Raw genomic sequence first — 22,071 nt, forward strand, 5'->3', positions numbered from 1 at the left:
GGCAGCTACTAGCACTGAGGAGTTGTCTTGGAAATAAACCAGCTTTAACCAAGAAATCAACCTGGATTAATTTTTCCATCACAAACTTATTATGAGTAACAACAAATGCTATAGATAGGTTAAGTGAGTGGGCAAAATTTTGGCAGATGGAGTATATGATGTGAGATTGTCCACCTTGGCAAGTAGAATAGAAAAGCCAAATATTACTTAAATGGAGAGTCTGCAGAATGCTGTGGTACAGAGGAATCTGGGTGCTTTTGTACATGAATCACAAATAACTAATATGCAGGTACAGCAAATAATTAGGAAGGTAAACGGAATATTGGCTTTTGTTGCAAGGGGGATAGAGTATAAAAGAAAGAAATTCTTTCTACAACTGTATAGAACATTGGTGAGGTCATGCTGTCATGACAGTGGATCATAGCACTGAATTACTTACGGACGTACTGAACTTTTTTAAGGAAGACGTGTTTTTTAAAAAGACCTATAAACAAAAGTTGGCTGCGGATGTAAAGTAACCACTTTCTGGAAAATTCCTATGCGGATTACGTTTGACTGCCTAGTCCAGAGAGAACAGAATGCCACACCTAAAAGGTGTTGGGGCCTACTTCAGACAGAGACACTTGAAAGAGAGATGCAATGCAAAAAACTGAACTTTAATCTCCTGCGGTTGCAGAGACAATGGAGACTGATTACCATACCAACAGAAACCATCTCCTGTTGAGTTATATCTCGGAATGTGGAAAAGATCTGAGTTGAAAGAAAGCAGGTTCTTGGCATAAGATGTGTTTGTTTTTCTCTTCTAGGAATACACAAGTGAAGGGGTTAAAAAGCCAGCTGCAAACCAGATCTGTATGCTAGTTCTGGTGTTCTAGTTCTGGTTGCTAGTGTGTGCTGTGAAGGTCACAGCTGAAGAACATCAACCAGGCGTCCCTGTAGCTTGCAGGTAAAGGAAAGTCCTTCTTTGTTGCTGGAGGCAATTCAACAAAGCCACAGTCAGAAAGGAAATAAAACGTTCCTTCAGCTAACCTGCAGAACAAGTGATTCAAACCAACTGCTCAACTGCCAGCTCTTCCAGAATCACCCAACTTAACAGCCATAACGTTTCATCATCTACTCCTCACGGACAAGCCAAAGATTCATATATCTTTTTTAACTTTTTTTGTACTCAACTTCTCATTTCTGAACTGTGTGTATGTGTTACATTTTTATTATTTTTCTCAGCTTTTAGTAATAAATAAACATACTCTTATTTTTGACTCAAGAAAGCCTTGTTAAATTGGCTGTTTCTAAAACATAAATATATTTGGACTAGGAAAAGGTATCCATAAGGGAAGGGACCCTTTTTTTATATTAACCTTGTTGTGACCAACCAAGGGGGTTGAATAAAGAAGGGGTGCCAGCTCATTCCTCCTCACCTGGGATCATAACAAAATTAGGGTCCCATTCGGGAAGTTAAGAATTTGGGCATCTTGCCCGGGATCATGCCAAATTAGGGGAGCTCACCAGGGAACCGGTGTAACAATGCCTGGAGTACTGCCTAGACTTTAGGTCTCTTTATTTAAAGAGGAACATTTTTGCATTGGAGGCAGTTCAGAGAAGGCTTACTAGGCTGATTCCTGGGATGAAGCGGTTGTCTTATGATGAAACGTTGAACAGGTTGGGCTCATTTGAATTTAGAAGAATGAGATGTGACCTTATTGAAAAATATAAGATTCTGAAGGGCCCAACAAGGTAGATGCTGAGAGAATGTTTCCCCTCGGGGGGAATCTAGAACTGGGGGCACAGTTTAAAAATAAGGGGTCTCCCATTGAAGACAGAGTTGCAGAGGAATTTAGTTGAAAGGAGTTGGGCATAGTTTGGTAATTTGGTATTCATAGTCTTAGGTAGTTTACCAGTAAGTATTTATTAACTGCTAGAAACTATATATGTAGGTATATATCTATAGGATACGGCTCTATCCAGCACTATACTGACTGAGGTGTTGGTCATGTGTTATTTTACATCATTATGTGGACGGTACTATTCCCAGTCCCACATTAACCTTTATGTGCCAGACCCTGATTCTAAATTTCTTCTCACAAAGGCTCATTAATCTGTGGGATTCTCTACTCCAGGGAGCAGTGAAGGATGGGTCATTGAATATATTCAGTGCTGAGTTAGACAGATTTTTGACTGACAAGGGAAACGGGGGTTATGCAGACAGGCAGGAAAGTGGAGTTAAGGCCACAATCAGATCAGCCATAATTATATTGAATGGCAGAGCAGGTTCAAGGGGCCAAAATGGCCTACTCTTGCTCCTATATCTCATGGTCTTAACTTCACACTATTATGTTGGGCCAGTTTCTGGCTCACTTATTGTGTTGGGGTCCACAGCACCCAAACAGCAAGGCTGGAACTGACTCCAGTGGATCCCTCTCATATGATCCTTCCACAGTTGAACAGCCCACCAACATTCATATTTAAGTTGCCTCTGCCTGTGGCAGGAGTCACATCCTTAAGAAAGAGTAAAAAAAAAATCAAACAGCATGGAGAACCCGTGGACCCTGTAGAAATAAAATGACAGATGATGAATGTATGATAATGACAAAAAAACTCTGGGCACCATGTAATTGCATCAGAGATTAAAACTGTGATGTTCTACTGCATAACAACTTGTTATCCAAGCATGATAGCTCACAGCTCTTCAATTTCAAATCTGAGACAGCAATACTATACAGGAGACACTCCTGTTAAACCATTTCTTGCCCGCTGGAAATTTAAAGGCTTTCTCGCAGTGGTACCCTTGTCAGTCTGTGGGCTCTCTCTCTACAGGTCATGCACAGGTAAAGAATCGTGGAGTCAAAGTGCACAGAGCATGAAACAGCAAAATCACAGGATCAGTGTTCAGGAAGCAATGTGAATAGGTTGGCTAATAAATGAGGGAGTTTGGGGGAAAATGGCACCTGGATGAAGTATTGTGGGGATTCCAATCCCTTCACAACATAAGGGAAATAAACTGGGAAAGAAATATTTCAAACCCAATAAAGGTTGAGCTCTATAATCTCTGTTAAAACCCCCATGCCCACACTGCCCCCCTCCCCATTCTAAGATTTGCTGCTATGGCATATCCCAGGTCTGATGGACTGTTCATACTCCCTGGCAACCCTCAGGAATTTGTTGGTGGGTTATGTTACCAAGGGCTTGGAGAAAATATCAAGCCAATATTCACCAAGCTCTCACACACTGATCAGCAAGATCGTGATTAGAAACATTCCTCTCTCCTCTGACACATTCCGCAGGAGTGTTATGTCTTTGTGTGCTGTTTATAAAATGGTCAGATCAGATCTGTGATGAGAAAATTAGTGCTTAAAGTTTCTTATGTATTTGAAATATGAATGCATTTTGGGCCATGAGGTTCATGGCCCTCGAGAGCACCCAAAATGGAGGGAGGAGGCTGGAAACCACCTCCTTTCCTGCCTTTCTAATGCCAACACTTGCGTACAAGAAGCCTAGTGTGGGTCAAAATCCTCCGTGGGGTAGCAGGTCTGATCTTTGGGCAGCATGTGCCACTTTTGATGGTCCCATGAATAGATGTCTCCGGGGCACCACCCCTGGATTGTCGTCACATTGAATCCAACCGTGAACCCACTTTGTATCGCTACTGAACTCCAACCAGGGAAATAAATTTCCCATAATAAAGGTCAGCCTTGCCAATGACATCCACTTCCAGAGAATGATTGAAAAAAATTCATTTAGCAATTAGGTAAAACCAGAAAATCTTGAACAGTGAATCAGCTGCCTTATGGTAAGAAGGTCTGGTGTAAGTCTCCAGCTTCCAGTCAGTGCTTTCTTTATTTCCGCAGGCAGGCAATTAGTCATTGAACTGTCAGAACCGGAGTGAATTTCAAAACCTACACAAAGACTCTGGGGAACTGCCCCCACTATTTGTCTTCATGTCTGGTGGACTGGTCCCCTCTCATCTCGACCTGAACTATTGCATAACCAACGCATTCTCAGAGAGCTTCACTCAGAAAAACATTACTTGGTAGGCACGCAATATACTGACTCATTCGTCAGGACGAGCTTGGAACAGGATAAGGCTGTTGGTGGGGCAAGTCAGTATGCAAATCTCGCATGTTCAACTGGAACTTTTTTTTCATTTTGGACTTCCTCAATCTAGAACAGATTCCGTACGGACACACCTGGAGACTGAAGTAGCCAGATATTCCCTCAGGTACAGTACAATACATGTGGTGTCATAGTCTGACGGGGGGGTGGTGGGCGGTGGGGGGAGAGAGGTTGCTGAAGCTGGTCGGAGAAAACGACAACTGAATCGCAGCAGTTTTACACTTCTTGTATTCAGAATGTTTAAATAGGTGGGAATGGGCCAAACTAATGTATAGTGTTCTGATATTAGAGTCACACAAGACTGGCTCCGTGCTGAGACAGAAAAAGTCCCAACTCAAAATGTAACCCCTTGTTTCTCATCCTGGAGCTGCTGTGCCCTGTTCATTTTCAGTCATTTCTAGTTTGACATCAGATTTATACTTTTCAGTCTCTCCGTGTTTGTGAGTCCATTTTCTCCTTAAACACCGTCCATAATATTCTGTAATGGCGGTATATAGATTCCGTTATATCTGATTCCGTTGTAGTACTGATTCCACCGACTCAGAAGGTTGTGGTTTCGAGTCCCACTCCAGTGACTTAAGACTGTTTCCCACAGCAATATTGGAGGGAGATTTGGACCATTGGAGGGGCAGAATTGGGTGTACTATCGGAAGGGCAATATGGAAGGAATGCCGCATTTGGAGAGGCACGAGTTAGCGAGTGCTGCACTGTCGGAGGAACAGTACGGAGGGAGTGCTCCGCTGTCGGAAGGGCAGGACTAAGCAAGGGCTACACGGTCGAAGGTGAACTCATGCACTGTCAGAGTTGGGTAGTACTGAGGGAGTGCCACAGTGTGTGCGTGTGTCAGCGTTAAGGTTGGACGTTAAAGTAAGGCTGTTTGTGCGGATGTTAAAGATTTCCAAATACTCGGGCTGCTGAATGGCGATTAAGAGCAGGGTGATATTCCCTCGCTGGTCCAGGGAAGCCGGCTTTATTGCATTCCACACCAATCCTCCTGAGCTCCGTTACATTTCTAGAGAGTTTCCGGGCCATAACATACACTAAATTTTCAGCCCAGAGCTAACATCACAGCCCCCCCCGGCTTGAGTCCACACTGTCAGGGCCGGCTGTTCCCAGTATTCTGGTCACTATGGACTGTTCCCAGCGGTGGTGTTAATGGTATTGTCACTGGATTAGTATTCCAGACATCCAGCGTAATACTCCGGGTAGCTAAATCCCATCACAATTGAAATAAATTTAATCAATAGAAATTAAAAGTCTAATGATGACCATGAAACTATTGTCAATTGTTGTAAAAACCCATCTGGTTCACTAATGCCCTTTAGGGAAGGAAATCTGCTGTCCTCACCTGGTCTGGCCTACAGCAATGTGATTGGTTCTTAAACACTCCCTGAAATGGCCTAAGGAGCCATTCAGTTGTATCCAACCGCTAGAAAGTCTATAAGGAATGAAACCAAATGGACCACCAGGTACTGGCAATGGCAAATTCAGCCCTGTTAACCCCAAAGCCCTCCTTACATCTGGGAAGACTTGTGTCACAATTGGTCATGCTCAGAATTATACCTTACAGATAATGTTCCAGAAACTTCCAATACCGTCCCTGAGGTGCTGGCACAGTGGTATACAGTTGGGAAGGAGTTGCCCTGGGAGTCCTCAAGTCTCATGGCATCAGGTAAAACATGGGCAAGGAAACCTCCTGCTGATTAAGACAAATGCCACCTCTACCCCACCTCCTCTCAGCTGACAAATCCGTGCTCCTCCATGTTGAACAGCACTTGGAGGAAGCACTGAGGGTGCCGAAGGTGCAGAATGTACTCTGGGTGGGGAACTTCAATGTCCATCACCAAGAGTGGCTCAGTAGCACCACAACTAACTGAGTTGGCTGAGTCCTAAAGGACGTAGATGCTAGACTGGGTCTACAGCAGGTCGTGAGGAAACCAACAAGAGGGAAATGCATATTTGACCTCATCCTCACCAACCTGCCTGCCACAAATGCACCTGTCCCTGACAGCATCAGTAGGAGTGATTACTGCACAGTCCTTGTAGAGACGAAGTCCCATCTTCACATAGTGGATGCCCTCCATCGTGTTGTGTGGCACTACCACCAGGCTAAATGGGATAGATTTTGAACAGATCTAGCAAATCAGGACTGGGTAACCATGAGGCACTGTGGGTCATCAGCAGCAGAATTGAACTCAAGCACAATCTGTAACCTCATGGCCCAGCATATCCCACGCTCCACCATTACCACCAAGCCAGTGGGTCAACCCTGGTTCAATGAAGAGTGCAGGAGGGCATGCCAGGAGCAGCACCAGGCATACCTAAAAATGAGGTGTCAACCTGGTAAAGCTATAACCCAGGACTACTCGTGTGCAAAAAAGCATAAGCAGCATGCGATAGACAGAGCTAAGCGATCCCACAACCAATGGATCAGGTCTAAGCTCTACAGTTCTGCCACATCCAGTCATGAATAGTGGTGGACAATTAAACAACTCACTGGAGGAGAAGGCTCCACAAGTATCCCCATCCTCAATAAGATAAAAACAAAATACTGCGGATGCTGGAAATCTGAAACAAAAACAGAAAATGCTGGAAAAACTCAGCAGATCTAACAGCATCTGTGGAGAGAAAGACAGAGTTAACATTTCGAGTCCATATGACTGAAGAAGAGTCATACGGACTCGAAACGTTAACTCTGTCTTTCTCTCCACAGATACTGTTAGACCTGCTGAGTTTTTGCAGCATTTTCTGTTTTTGTTCCCATTCCGAATGATGGGGGAGCCCATCATGTCAGTGCAAAAGATAAGGCTGAAGCATTTGCAACGATCTTCAGCCAGAACTGCTGAGTGGATGATCCATTGCAGCCTCCTCTGGCGGTCCCCAGCATCATAGATGCCAGTCTTCAGTCAAATCGATTCACTCCGCGTAATATCAAGAAATGGCTGAAGGCACTGAATACTGCAAAGGCTATGGGACCTGACAACATTCCAGCAATAGTATTGCAGACACGTACTCCAGAACTTGCTATGCCCCTCGCCAAGCTGTTCCAGTACAACTACAACACTGGCATTTACCTGGCAATGTGGAAAATTACCCAGATATGTTTTGTACACATGAAAAAAGCAGGACAAATCCAATCTGTTACTGCCCCATTAGGCTATTCTCAATCATCAGTAAAGCAATGAAAGGGGTAATTAACAATGCTATCAAGTACACTTGTTTAGCAATATCCTGCTCACAGACTACCAGTTTGGGTTCCACCAGGGTCACTCAGCTCCTGATCTCATTACAGCCTTGGCTCAAACATAGAATAAAGAGCTAAACTCCAGGAGGTGAGGTGAGAGTGACAGCCCTTGACATCAAGGCCACATTTGACCGAGAGTGGCATCAAGAAGCCCTACCAAAACTGGAATCTGTGGGAATAAGGGGGAAAACTCTCTGCTGATTGGAGTCATACCTAGCATAAAGGAAGATGGTTGTGGTTGTTGGAGGTCAGTATCTCAGTTCCAAGTCATCACTGCAGGAGTTTCTCAGGATAGTGTCCTAGGCCAAACCATTTTCAGCTGCTTCATCAATGACCTTCCTTCCATCGTTAGATCAGAAATGGGGTTGTTCGCTGATGATTGCACAATGTTCAGCACCACTCATAACTCCTCAGGTACTGAAGCAGACCATGTCCAAATGCAGCAAGACCTGGACAATATCAAGGCTTGGGTTGACAATTGGCAAGTAACATTCACACCACAGAAGTGCCAGGCAGTGACCATCTCCAACAAGAGAGAATCTAATCATCGCCCCTTGACATTCAATGGCATTACCATCGCTGAATACCCCACTATCAACATCCTGGGAGTTACCATTTCAGTTGTACCATCTCAAAGATGGACTGCAGGAACTCGCCAAGGCTCCTTAGACAGCACTTTCCAAACCCGCAACTGTCTAGAAGGACAAGGGCAGCAGACACATGGAAAAACCACCACCTGGAAGTCCTTTTCCAAGTCACTCACCATCCTTACTTGGAAATATATCCCCATTCCTTCACTGTTGCTGGGTCAAAATCCTGGAACTCCCTTCCTAACAGCACTGTGCGTATACCTACACCACATGAACAGCAGCAGTTCAAGAAGGCGGCTCACCACCACCTTCTCAAGGGCAATTAGGGATGGGCAATAAATGCTGGCCTAGCCAGCAACACTCAGATGCCAGGAATGAATAAAAAAACAACTATTGACAGTTCCCAGTACTCTCATCACTCTGGACTGTATCTGGTACTCCAGTCACTATGGACTGTTCCTGATACTCCGGTCGCTATTGACTGTTCCCGATACTCCTGTCACTCTGGACTGTTCCTGGTATACTGGTCAATCTGGTCATCATGAACTGTTCCCGGTAATCCCGTCACTCTAGACTGTTCCCAATACCCCAGTCACTATGGACCTTTCCTGGTAGTCAGGTCCCTGTGGACTGTTCCTGGTTCTCCGGTCACTATGCACTGTTCCTGGTACTCTGACCTCTATGAGCTGTTATCAGTACTCTGGTTATTAAGGGCTGAAGGATGGATGGAAAGCTAGGAAAAGCTGGTAGGGTAGCTCTGTTAATTAAGGATGACATTGGTACAATTGTGAGAGATGACTTTAATCAAGAAGATCAAGATGCAAAATCAGTTTGGGTAGAGATCGGAAATAGCAAATGGTAGGAAGTCACTTGTGGAAGTAGTTTATAAGGCTCCTAACAGTAGCTACACTGTAGGATGGAGAATGCAGGAAGAAATAAATAGGGGCCAGGATTTTCCATTCATCAGGCTGGCTCGGCGGGAGTGGTTGGGGGCATTCGCTGAGCCGACTGCCACCCGCGATCATTTCCGCACTGCGATTTCATGCAGGTGGGCCATTTAAGGTCCACCCAACGTGGATCGCAAGCAGGAGCGCTACCTGTGCAGGCAGAGTGAGGAGGGAGAGCTGGGCCTAGGGAGCACATGCATGTGAATGAGTGCTTCAATCTCCCTGAGGCATGGATCTGCCTCAGGGAGATTGAAGCCCTTTTTAAAAAAAATATATAAGGACAGTAAAAATTTAACGAAACATGTCTCCCCTAGTGACTGTGTCACATGAGATGGGACATGTTTTTATTTTCAGAATAAAGTTTTTATTTCATCAGTATTAGCTTTAGGAAACCTCATCCTGCTCATGGATGAGGTTTCTTAAGAAACGTAAAGGCTGCTTGGCCTTTTCGCCTGCCTGCCAGCCATAAGTTGGATTGGCAGCATAAAAAGCAACTTGATTACCTAGATAATGGCCTTAATAGGCCTTTCAATTATCGGTGGGTGCACGCCCACCGAATGAAATATCGCACGAGTTCACGATGACGTAGGGACACATGCCCGATGTCTTTGCACGTCATTTTATGTTCCGGCATGTGGGGCATGCACCTGCACACTGAATATAAAATTCTGCCCAGGGGATTGTAAGAAAGAGACTGCATTAATTATGGGTGATTTTAATCTTCATATAAATTGGATGAATCAGATTGGCAAAGATAGCCTGGAAGTATTCATAGAGTGTATTTCGAACAATTTCTTAGGACAGTATGTTCTAGTGCCAACCAGGGAGTAGGCTATTTTAGGCTTTATAATGTGCAAAGAGACTGGATTAATTAGTGGTCTCATGGTAAAGGAGCCTGTAGTCTACAGTGATTGTAATATGATAGGGTTTCACATTCCATTTAAGGGTGAGAAGTGTGGGTCAAAGATTAGTATCGTAAACTTAAATGAAGACAATTACAAAGGTATGAGAACAGAATTGGCTAAAGTCAACTGGGAAAATAGATTACAAGGTAGGCCAATAGAAGCAGTGGAAGATATTTAAGGAGCTATTTCATAACTCTCAGCAAAGATACATTCCATTGAGAAGCATGCACTATCCATGGCTAACTAAGGAAGTTAAGGATAGTATCAAGTTGAAAGAAAAAGCATAAAATACTGTGAAGATTAGTTGTGGGTCAGATGATTGGACAGATTTTAGAAACCAGCAACGAATGACTAAAAAAATGAGGAAAAAATTTGAGTATGAGAGAAAACTAGTTAGAAATATAAAAACAGTTTTTACAGGTATTTAAAAAGGAATAGAATAACCAAAGTGAGTGCTGGTCCCTTAGAGGGTGAGAATGGGGAATTAATAAAGGGAAACAAGGGAATGGCGAAAGCATTAAACAAGTATTTTGTGTCTGTCTGCACAGTAGAGGACACAAAAAAATCCCAAGAAATCAAGAGACGAAAGGGAGGGAGGAACTTGAAACAATCATCCTCACAATTACAGGGGAAAAGATACAGGGAAAACTATTAGAACTAAAGGCTGACAAGTCCCCTGGCGCTGATGGCTTGCATCCTAGGGCCCTAAAAGAAGTGGCTGCAGAGATAGTAGTTACGAGCTTCCAAAATTCCAAAGATTCTGGAAAGGTCCCGGCGGACATAATACCTCGATTTAAAAAAAAGGGAGACAGGAAGCAGGAAATTATAGGCCAGTTAGCCTAACGTCTGTCAGAGGGAAAATGCTAGAATCCATTATTAAGGAGGTAATAGCAAGGCATTTAGAAAATCGTAATACAATCAGGCTGAGTCAATATGGTTTTGTGAAAGGGAAATCATATTTAACTAATTTATTAGAGTTGTTTGAGGAAGTAACAAGGAAGGTGGATAAAGAGGAATGTGCCAGCCAATCGTAAATTGGATGGGCAGTGTAAAATGCAACTTAATTACCTAGTTAATGGCCTTAATAGGCCTTTCAATTATTGGCTGGCGTGCAGCCGACTCTAGCGTGCGCCCACCGAATGAAATATTGCATGAGTTCACGATGACGTCGGGACACACGCCCAATGTCATTGCGCGTCATTTTACGTTCCGGCGTGTCAGCGTGTTTGGATTTCCAAAGGCATTCGATAAGATGCCACACAAACTAAGAGCTCATGCTGTAGGGGTAACACGTGAGCATGGATAGAGGATTGGTTAACTAACAGGAAGCAGAGAGTAGGGATAAATGGATCATTTTGGGTTGGCAAACTTTTATTACTGTGGGAATGGCATAGGGATCAGTGCTGGGGTCTTAACTATTTACAACAATATCAATGACTAGGATGAAACGACTGAATGAATTGGCAGCTAAATTTTCAGATAACAGAAAGATAGGTAGGAAAGTAAGTGTCAAGAGGATACAAAAATCTACAATGGGATTTGGATAAGTTAAGTGAGTGGGCAAAAATTTGGAGATGGAGAAAAATGTGGGAAATTTGAAATTGTCCATCTTGGCAGGAAGAATAGAAAATCTATATTATTTGGATGGAGAGAGACTGCAGAACTCCAAAGTACAGAGGGATCTGGGTGTCCTGTTACATGAATCACAAAAAGTCAGTATGCAAATTTAGCAAGTAAGGCAAATGGAATGTTGGTGTTTATTGCAAGGAGAAATGATTTTAAAAGTAGGGAAGTATTGTCACAACTGTGCAGGGCCTTAGTTAACTGCAACTGGAGTTCTGTGTATAGTTTTGTTCTCCTTACCTAAGGAAGGATATAAATGCATTAGAAGCAGTTCAAGGAAAGTTCATTTGACAGATTCCTGGGATGCAGGGGTTATCTTCTGAGGAATGGCTGAGCAGGTTGTGTCTATACACATTGAAATTTAGAAGAATCTTATTGAAACATATAATATGCTGAGAGGATTTGACAAGATGGATGCTGGGAGGATGTTTCCTCTTGAGGAGAGTTAGGTGACACAGTTAAGAAATAAGGGGTCTCACATTTAAGATGGAGATGAGGAGAAATTTCTCCTTTCAGAGGATCATGGGTTGGATTTTACATTGATTGGGCGGCTATGCATCTGACCTCATCGGGTGTGAAATTGCGCAAGATGACGTCGAGCGAAAGTCCTGACATCATCGCTCACTTGCATGATATTTCGCTCAGCAGATGCATGCAAAAGTTGGAAGCGCGCCCGAGACAATTAAGAGGGCAATTAAGCCAATTCATGGCACAATTGTCTGCTATTTTTCACCACCCATCGAACCTTATGGTTAGCGGATGGATGAACCAGCTAGACAGCTTTTGCATTTTCATGAAACTTCATCTGAGGGCAGGATGAGGTTTCCATTATGAAATAAAATTAAAATAAAAATCTGGGGGCAACATTTTTATCATCTATATTTTCAAATGCCTGATTGTGATGCTTGGACATTTTTTCTTGCTTTTTAAAACTTTATTAGAATATTTTTGGGACTGCAACTCTCTGGGGCAACTCTCTGCCTTCAGGTGCTTTGTCTCAGCGCTCGCCCATCGCCCACCCTCCTCCTGCCTCCGCCCCAGCAGAGCTGAGCTTTTCAGCGGGCGCTTCAAGCTTACTGGCCGTTAGTTGGCCAGCCAGCATGAAATTGCGGTCAGGGGCCACTTACAGTTGGTGGTCCATTTCCCGGCTGACCCCAGACCACCGATCACGCCTAAACACTAAGTTAACAATTCAGGCCCACAAGTCTGTGCAATTCTCTTCACTAGTAAGCAGTGGAGGCTGGGTCACTGAATATATTCAAGGCTGAGTTGGATAGATTTTTGATAGACAAGGGAACCAAGGGTTATGGGGGGCTGACACGAAAGTGACATTGAGCCACAGTCAGATCAATCCATGATCTTGTCGGATGACAGAGCAGGCTTGAGGGGCCATATGGCTTACTCCTTTTCCTATTTCTTACGTTCTTGTTCTTGACTGTTCCTGGTACTCTTGACACTATGGACTATTCCCGGTACTCTGGTTGATAAGGGCTGTTCTTGGTACTCTACTCTCTATGGGCTTTTCCCAGTATTCCAGTCACTATGGAGTGTTCCTGGTACCCCAGTCACAATGGTGCATTCCCAGTATTCGACTAGCCATGGACTATTCCCGGTGCTCTGATCACTACCATACGCTATAAGGACTCGGCTCATTATGGTCCAGTGATTGGGTTCTACCAGTGCCACTCAGCTCCTGACCTCATTACAGCTCTGGTTCAAACATGGACAAAAGAGCTGAACTCCAGAGGTGAGGTGAGAGTGACTGCCCTTGACATCAAGGCAGCATTTGACCGAGTGTGACATCAAGGAGCCCGAGCAAAACTGGAGTTAATGGGATAAAAGCTAAATACTGTGGATGCTGAAACAAAAACAGAAAATGCTGGAAAAGCTCAGCAGGTCTAGCAGCATCTGTGGTGAGAGAAACAGACTTAACATTTCAAGTCTGTATGACTCTTTAGAAGGACGGATCATCCAGCACCGGACAGCATTGAGGGTGTACCTACACCAGGTGAGCAGCATTGGCTCAAGAAGGCAGCTCACTGCCACCTTTTCAAGGGCAGTTAGAGATGGGCAATAAATGCTGGCCTAGCCAGCGACACCCACATCTCATGAATGAACAAAAAAAAAGCAACTCCTCAGATACTGAAGCAGTCCATGTCCAAATGCAGCAAGACTTGGACAATATCCAAGCTTGGGCTGAAAAGTGCCAAGTAAAATTCATGCCATACAAGTGGCAGGCAATGACCATCTCCAACAAGTGAGAATCCAACCATCGTCCCTTGGATTGGCATTACCATCATTGAATCTCCCACTGTTAACATCCTGGGGGTTACCACTGACCAGAAACTGAACTGGACTAGCCATATACATACTGTGGCTACAAGAGCAGGTCAGAGACTAGGAATCCTGTGGGAGTAGTTCACCTCCTAACTCCCCAAAGCTTGTCCACCATCTACAAGGCACAAGTCAGGAATGTGATGGAATACTCCCCACTTGCCTGGATGGGTGCAGCTGCAATAACACTCAAGAAGCTTGACACCATCCAGGACAAAGCAACCCGTTTGATTGGCACCCCTTCCACAAACATTCACTCCCTCCACCACCAATGCACAGTAGCAGTAGTATGTACCATTTACAATAATCACTGCAGGAACTCACCAAGCCTCCTTAGCTTCCAAAGCACCAAGCACCTTCCAAACCCACGACCCTACCATCTAGAAGGACAAGGGCAGCAGACACATGGTAACACCATCACCTAGAAGTTCCCCTCCAAGACACTCACCATCCTGACTTAGAAATATATCATCATTCCTTCACTGTTGCTGGATCAAAATCACACCTATACACATGGATAGTTCAAGAAGGCAGCTCATCACCACCTTCTCAGGGCCAATTAGGGATGTGTAATAAATGCTGGCCCAGCCAGCGACACCCACATCCCATGAATTAAAAAAAATCTGTTCTATGCCTATTTAGCTGATCTTTTCCAGGCTCATTGACTCCAGCCTAGCAGGGAGGAACACAGCTCCACTTAGAACCCCTCCAGAAATGTGTGCGATTGTGAGGAGAATAAACAGGATTGGCTGTCATACCTCCTAAGGTTGGATATCCAGGTGACACTCACACAAAAGGAATCATCACTTGCTACTGATGGAAACTGTAGCTCAGTCAAGACAGCACCTTCAGAGTTTGGGGTGTCAAATGGGTGTTGCTTTGATTTAAAAGTCTCTAAGTCACACACCATCCTGACCAGGAAATATGTCGTGGCTCCTTCATTGTCACTGGAATTCCCTATCTAACACCTACATCACACTAACTGGCGCAGTTCAAGAAAGCCTTTCTACAGGGTAATTAGGGATGGGCAATGGGCAATTCCACATCGCCTTGCCAGCGATGCTCACATCCGTGAATGAAAGAAAAAAAGAAATCATCAATCAACCTTGTGCATTAATAGTCATTTTAAGTCCTTCTTTGAAATAGATGGTTTTGCTCATGATTCTCAAGACCCTGGATCACCTCCTAGTGGCGCAATGGGGAATTCATTAACTTCACCAGAATGGTAAATGGCAACCAGAATTAGCACAGAATAGATATGTTTGTTGGTGCCACTGACTCTCCCTGATACTGCCCCCCCCCCCCCCCCCCCCCCCCCCCGCCACCCTCATCTCTATCAGTCCTCAGGAGGCTGTGAAGAGGTGTTGAGAGGGTCTTCACTAGGATTCTTACACACACTCATCAGGGCTGACCATACAGCCCATTAGCTCCAGCTGGTGATTGAATTGGTGAATGCACGCTTCACCTCTCCTCACCAATGGGAATGGGGATAGGATGGGAAACTGGAGTTGAAGTAGAAGATCAGCTGTCATTTTATTAGATGGCAGAGCAGGCTTAAAGGGCCGTATAGACAAATCCAGCACTCCTATTCATACGTTCTTATGTAAAAGATGTTGAAGGTTGAGGGCCCAAGTTTGAATCCCTAGTCCACCTCGAGTTTGTCAACTTCAGTTTTAGGGAGCGATGATGATCTGTCCGTATGTGACATTTTCACATGATCTGTATTAAACATTACATCACTGATCAGTTACTGTTACAGTTCAACATAAATCAAGAGTTACGGTATAGTGAACACAATAAGGTGTTTTTTATTAAGGCAATGTGCTACAATTATTTTCAGCTAACCCACATTAACATACCAGCTGCCATTCAGGAAGAGATCTCAAGAGATGAGTGAGTGGAGGGCACCAAGTAAGGGCTGAAAACAAGGTTGATAAGAAATTATTGCAGATAGCTGTGTTAATGTGGGTCTAACCAGATCTGTGTGCCAGATCCACCATTTGGCAGATGCCAGTCCTCATGTTTTGGTGTCTCAGCCACATTCCCATTCTGACATTCACTGAGGAACCCATCTTGATGTCTGCATCTCACTCACAGTGGTGGTGGTGTCAGGATGGGATGAGGGGTGGGGGCGGGGGCGGGGGGGGTGGGGGGGTGGGGGGGTGGGGGTGCTCTGGGCGGAAGGTGGGTGCGGTAAAACCAGGTGGAGGCCAGGATGAGCAGGAAGACACCAGCACTGCCCACCAGTTGGGAAAAGATTGTTCTTGGTTCAGTGCCTGAAAGACAATAATGTTATTGGAATTTATTGTAAAATAGTGGTGTGTGTTGTGTGTTGTATGTTGTGTGTTGCATGGTGTGTGTGTGTGTGACATAATTGGATTAAAGACAGTTGGTCTGGAGGCTTTGATGTAACAAACAATGAACTAGGTTTGAAATGTTAAGTAGATAAACATGGAGGAAGTTTAAAATATAAGAGGTAAAGAGAATATTTGCATTTTAAATAAACCAGACTATTTTGAGTTCAAAGAAAGGGAGTGAAATATTACATCTAGACAGAAGTAAGAAACCGTGTGTTTATTTTTCCTAAAGATTACTGGTAAAACTTGGTACTATGAGGGATTCTTATTATTAGAAAGGTAAAGTCCAAAGACAGAATGAAACAATGGGAATTTGTATTCAACGAGGAAAATATGTATAAAGGAGCAAAGGCCGTGTGTAAGGGTGGGCATTTTAGGATTTAACAAGTGTGAAAAGCCTTCACTGTCTACACCTCAAGCTGCTGTTTACAAAGTACTGAAGTTAAGAAGACTTACTTGGAATTGGATTGTCAGGATATCAGGTTTCTTTGCCTGGGTCTTTTAAAATCTGTGTGTCTTACTGTTGCCTTAATGAAAGTGTAACTGGAAGTCAGATCAAGTAGGAGATTTAGGAGTTATTATAATGGTAATTTGTAGATCTATGTATGTGCTTTAAAATAATTCCTCTTATTAATAAATGTTTAATCTAGTTTTGTAAAAACCTATAAGGCTTGGGGATCTTATTGCTTCTGAATTCAAGGCACGCTTCTCAAAATTTATACAAATTGCAAAAAAAAGTTGTGGCAGTTGTTTCAAGTTTCCTTCATGGATTTGAACAACTCAGCATTTACCATTGGCCTTGCAATAATATAGTTGGGGGCTATTTGCAGGGTATATTTGAAATTCCTTGATTGGTTTGGAGTTGGTGAATCTTAAGGATATAAGTATGGAAAGCCCTTTGAATTCAGGAGTTGGTGTGAGGGCTTTTTTTTGGTGGTGAAACTGTAATATGGCTTTGGCAGTTACTCAGACTTGTTTGGGAGTTGAAGTTATAACTGGTTTACAAAAGGTAGCTAAAGTCAAGTTAATGGAATTGGTGGATAAATTACAATTGGGGTTACCTGCATGGACTAAGAAAGCAGATATAACTGAAGTTATAGCACAGCATTTAAAGTTGGGAGTGATACCTGACACTAGTGAATCACAGCTGGAGGTAGTGAGACTTCAGTTAGAAATAAAGCTTGAACTTGAACAAGCAAAGAAACTGAAAAAACTTGAATTAGAAGCAAAGGAAAAAGAAAAAGAAAGGGCATTTGAAAGGGAACAAGCGGAAAGACAGGAGAAAGAAGGAAGCTGGAACTGAAATTCCAGGCAAGAGAGAAAGATAAGAAAGAGAGGCAAGGGAAAGAGAGAAGGAAAGAGAAAGGGCATACCAACTTAAAAGGCTGGAAGTTAAAAGAGAGATCTCAGATTCTGAGGAAAGTTCTTATGAGGAAAAATCCTTTAACCCAAAACCCAATGGGGAGATGTTTAAATTTGTACAAGCTCTTCCAAAGTTTGAGGAAAGAGATGTGGAAGCATTCTTTATTTCATTTGAAAAGATAGTTAAACAGAAGAAATGGCCACAGGAAAACTGGACATTGCTGTCACAATCCAGGTTGGTGGGTAGAGCACACAAGGTTTATGCTTCACTGTCAGAAGAAAGGTTTGTGAACTATGATGTGGTAAAAAGGCTATTCCAAGTGCATATGAGTTGATTCCTAAGGCATACAGGCAGAAATTTAGAAATATGAAAAAACAGCCTGGACAAACTTATATTGAGTTTGAAAGAGTAACACAAAATAATTTTGACTGGTAGATATGGGCATTGAAGATGGAGAACACATATGCAGCTCTTAGAAGGTAATCCTTTTGGAAGAATTTAAAGATTCAATCCCTTCAGTGGTGAGAACTCAAGTGGAGGGACAGAGGGTTCAAACAGTAAGACAAGCAGCAGAGATAGCTAATGATTATGAGTTAGTTCATTGAACTAAACTTTTTTTTTGTCAACCTTTTAAATTGGAAAATGATAGAAAGTGGGAAGGTAAAAGGAAGGTAGGTAGTGAAGGAAGAGAAGAAGTAGGTGGAAATTTCCAGGAAGTTTTATCTCAGAATAAAAAGGAAGGTGCTGAGGGTAGAAGTGACATTCAAAAATTGAGGTGTTTTCATTGTAATAAAGTTGGACATACAGAATCTGTGTGCAGGAAATTGCAGGGGAAACCTGTTGGAATTATAGGGGTGCAGAAAAGTGCTGCAAGTAAAAGTACTGTGGGTTCTGAGGTCAGGCACAGGAAAAACCAGTGGTTTGTGTACAAGTACAACAGGGAGAACCAATGATAGGTAAAGAAGTAGGAATATGTTCACAGTTTACCCAAGAGAATTCAGAGGAACAGGTTGCAAAAATGTTTAAAGATTTTGTGTGTGAAGGGAAAGTCTTTCCATGTGTACAGGGTGGAATAGCTAAAAGTGTTAACATTTTAGAGACGGGGCCAGTCAATCCTTAAATGTTGTGGGATAGTGACATTTGTTCTCCAGAGGAAGCATTGCAGGAACAGGTGGTATTAAGTGGGATTCATAGAGATGTTAAACCTATTTCATTGAGGAAGGTAAATTTAAAGAGTAAGTGGACAGCAGGTGAGTGTTGGAGTAGTGGAAAGGTTGCCCATTGCAGGGGTTCAATTTATTCTGGGTAATGATAAAGCTGGATCATAGTTGTGGGTGATGCCTATGGTAATTGAACAGCCTGTAGAAGTGTTTTCAACAGAAGTGTTGCAGAGACAGCATCCTGGAATGTTTCCAGATTGTGTGATAATGAGATCACAAGTTTCATAGTTGAAACAAGAAGAACAGGAAGTTTAAAGGCAGGGAGAAGGTTTGGAAATCCAATTAGCTGACACTGTTTGATAACATTGTTCAGGAAGGAAGACTGGAAGACAATTCAGCTGATGTGTTTAACTCAAGGAAGTTAGTAGAGTTACAGAAAAAAGATTTGCAAGTAAAACATTTATATCAAGCAATTTACTCAGTAATAGAGGCAAAATATATTCCAGAATGTTATTACCTTAAAGGTAATGTTTTAAAGAGAAAATGGAGGCCTTATCAAGCTTCAGCAAATGGAAGATGGAAGGAGGTGCATCAGATTATACTGCCATTTGAATATAGAAATGAGATTCTGAGAATAGCTCATGAAATTCCAATGGAGGGACATTTAGGAATTAAAAAGACATGGGCAAAGATGCAAAAACATTTTTATTGGCCTGGATTGCATAGGGATGTAGTCAAATTCTGTATAAACCACAAGCAGTGATTAAGCCAGCACCTTTAATTCTCATTCCAGCATTTGAAGAACCTTTTTACCAGGGTCATGATTGATTGTGTAGGAGCCCTCTTTAAGACTAAAAGTGAAAATCAGTATTTACTGACAATAACGGATATAACTACCAGGTTTCCTGAAGCAATACCTTTAAGAAATATTACAATAAAGAAAATTATGAAAGAGTTAACTAAATTTTTAAAAAGATATGGTTTACCTAAAGAAATACAATCAGATCAGGGTTCAAATTTCATGTCATAGCTGTTTAAGGAAGTAATGAACAGTTTGGGGATAAAACAGTTTAAGTCAACAGCTCATCATTCTGAGTCACAAGGAGCTTTGGAAAGATGGCAACATACTCTAAAAACTATGATGAGGGCGTATAGTCAGAATTATCCACAGGACTGGGATAGGAGAATTCCATTCTTGTTATTTGCTATTGGGGATGCTCCTAATGCATTAACTGGTTTTAGCCCTTTTGAAGTAGTTTATGGTCATGTGGTAAGTGAACCACTAAAATTGATTTATGAGAAATTGGTGGATCAAAATTCAGAAACTGTTCTCCCTGATTATGTGTCCAATTTCAGAGAGAGATTGGACAGACCATGAGGGTCGGCTAAGGAATATTTAAAGATATCACAGCAAGTGATGAAAGTGAAATCAGACTGGAAAGCTACAGCTCATAGTTTTGTTGCTGGGGAGAATGTATTAGTTCTGTTACCAGTACTGGATAACTCATGAAAGGCAAGGTTTAGTGAGCCTTGCAGGATTGAAAAGAAGCTGAATGAACTGAATTATTTAATAAATACTCCAGATAGAAAAAAGAAGCAGAGGGTGTGTCAGATAAATATGTTTAAAAAGTATTTTGACAGGGAAGAGGACCAAAAGGAGGTGTTAGCTGTGGTAGATAATGAGAAAGTATTAGAAATGCAGGATTCTGAAAGTGATTATCCTCTAATCAAATTGGATAATGAGAGGTACTTGAAAATGTAAATGTAACATTGAGTTACCTCCCAGACAAGTGTCAAAGTGATTTGGAAAAGCTGTTGTGGTCACAAAAAGATATTTGTGGAAATAAATTGGGAAGAACAAATTTAGCTATACATGATGTATCTGTATAAGTTTCATCTTCACTAAGGCAACATCCTTATAGATTAAATAGGGCAAAGATATCACAAGTGCAGAAAGAAATCGAATTCATGCTTCAAGATTATATCATTGAGTCTAGTTGCAGTAACTGGAGTTCACCTATTGTGCTGGTACTGAAACCAGATGGAAAACAAAGACTGTGTATGGACTATCAAAAGGTGAATGTGGTGACAAAAGCAGATTGGTTGGAAGATTGTATTGAGAAACTGGGACAATCAAAATTTATCACAAAGATTGACTTGCTAAAAGGATATTAGCAAGGACCATTATCGGAAAGAGCAAAGGAGATATTGGCTTTTGTGACACCAGATGGACTATATTAGTTTAAAATCATGCCGTTTGGTATGAAACATGCGGCTGCAACATTTCAAAGACTGACAAACAAAGTAATTGCAGGTCTGAGCAATTGTGCTGTTTATATTGACAACTTGATAGTTTTCAGTCAGATGTGAGAGGAGCATTTACAACAGCTGGAAGAATTATTTACTCGATTACAAGAAGCTAATTTGGTGGTGAACTTGGCTAAAAGTGAATTTGCAAAAGCGCAAGTTACGTATCTAAGCCATACAATTAGACATGGTAAGGTGGCTCTGAGGGATGTGAAAGTCAAGGCTATCATGGATTTACCCTTGTCTACAACAAAATGAGAAGTTTTGAGATTTCAGGGTATGAGTAGGTTTTATCGAAAATTTGTACCAAATTTTAGCAGTGTGGTTACTCCACTGACTGAACTATTAAGAAAGAACAAGAAATTTCAATGGACACTAGAGTGTCAGAAGACATTGATAAAAACAAAAAACTGCGAATGCTGGAAATCCAAAACAAAAACAGAAACAGAAATACCTGGAAAAACTCAGCAGGTCTGGCAGCATCGGCGGAGAAGAGTACAGTTGACGTTTTGAGTCCTCATGTCAGTTCTGTTGAAGGGTCATGAGTACTCGAAACGTCAACTGTACTCTTCTCCGCCGATGCTTCCAGACCTGCTGAGTTTTTCTAGGTATTTCTGTTTCTGTTTTTGTGTCAGAAGACATTTGACAGTTTCAAAGCTATATTAACTACAACACCAGTCTTGCAGTACCGAATTATGCCAAGCAATTTAAGTTGGCTGTTGATGCAAGCGATATAGGCATTGGAGCCGTACTGCTACAAGATGATGATGCTGGAATTGAAAAACCGATAGGGTAGTTTTCATGGAAGTTGAATGAAGAAGATATTCAACGATTGAAAAGGAGAGTTTGGGTTTGGTATGAGTATTGCAACATTTTGAGATTTATGTTGCAAACAGCTCATCAAAATCAATTGTTTAAACAGACCACAACCCTTTAAAGTTTCTGGACAAACATCAAGACAGAAGTGTAAGGCTACTCAGATGGAGTTTATTACTGCAACCACTTAATCTACAGATTATACATGTAACGGGATGAGAAAATCTGATTGCAGGTGCATTATCAAGAGTTGAGGCTTAAAGGGAAAATTGGACATTTGAAACCTGGACACAGACCTGAAATGATTTCTGTTGA

The 22,071-nt window shown here is 42.3% G+C and overlaps 1 protein-coding gene across 2 annotated transcripts in view; it reads left to right on the forward strand.

Moving 5' to 3' along the window:
- Positions 1 to 3,859: 3,859 nt before the first annotated feature.
- LOC121287857 overlaps positions 3,860 to 22,071 on the forward strand; it is a 35,875-nt gene continuing 17,663 nt past the window's right edge. For both annotated transcript variants that reach the window (XM_041205842.1, XM_041205843.1), the window contains exon 1: positions 3,860 to 4,216. The gene's annotated coding sequence lies outside the window, so the exon portion shown is untranslated. The remainder of the gene's footprint in view (positions 4,217 to 22,071) is intronic.

Source organism: Carcharodon carcharias, chromosome 15 (assembly GCF_017639515.1).
Source record: "Carcharodon carcharias isolate sCarCar2 chromosome 15, sCarCar2.pri, whole genome shotgun sequence".
In the NCBI taxonomy this organism is placed as follows: domain Eukaryota; kingdom Metazoa; phylum Chordata; class Chondrichthyes; order Lamniformes; family Lamnidae; genus Carcharodon; species Carcharodon carcharias.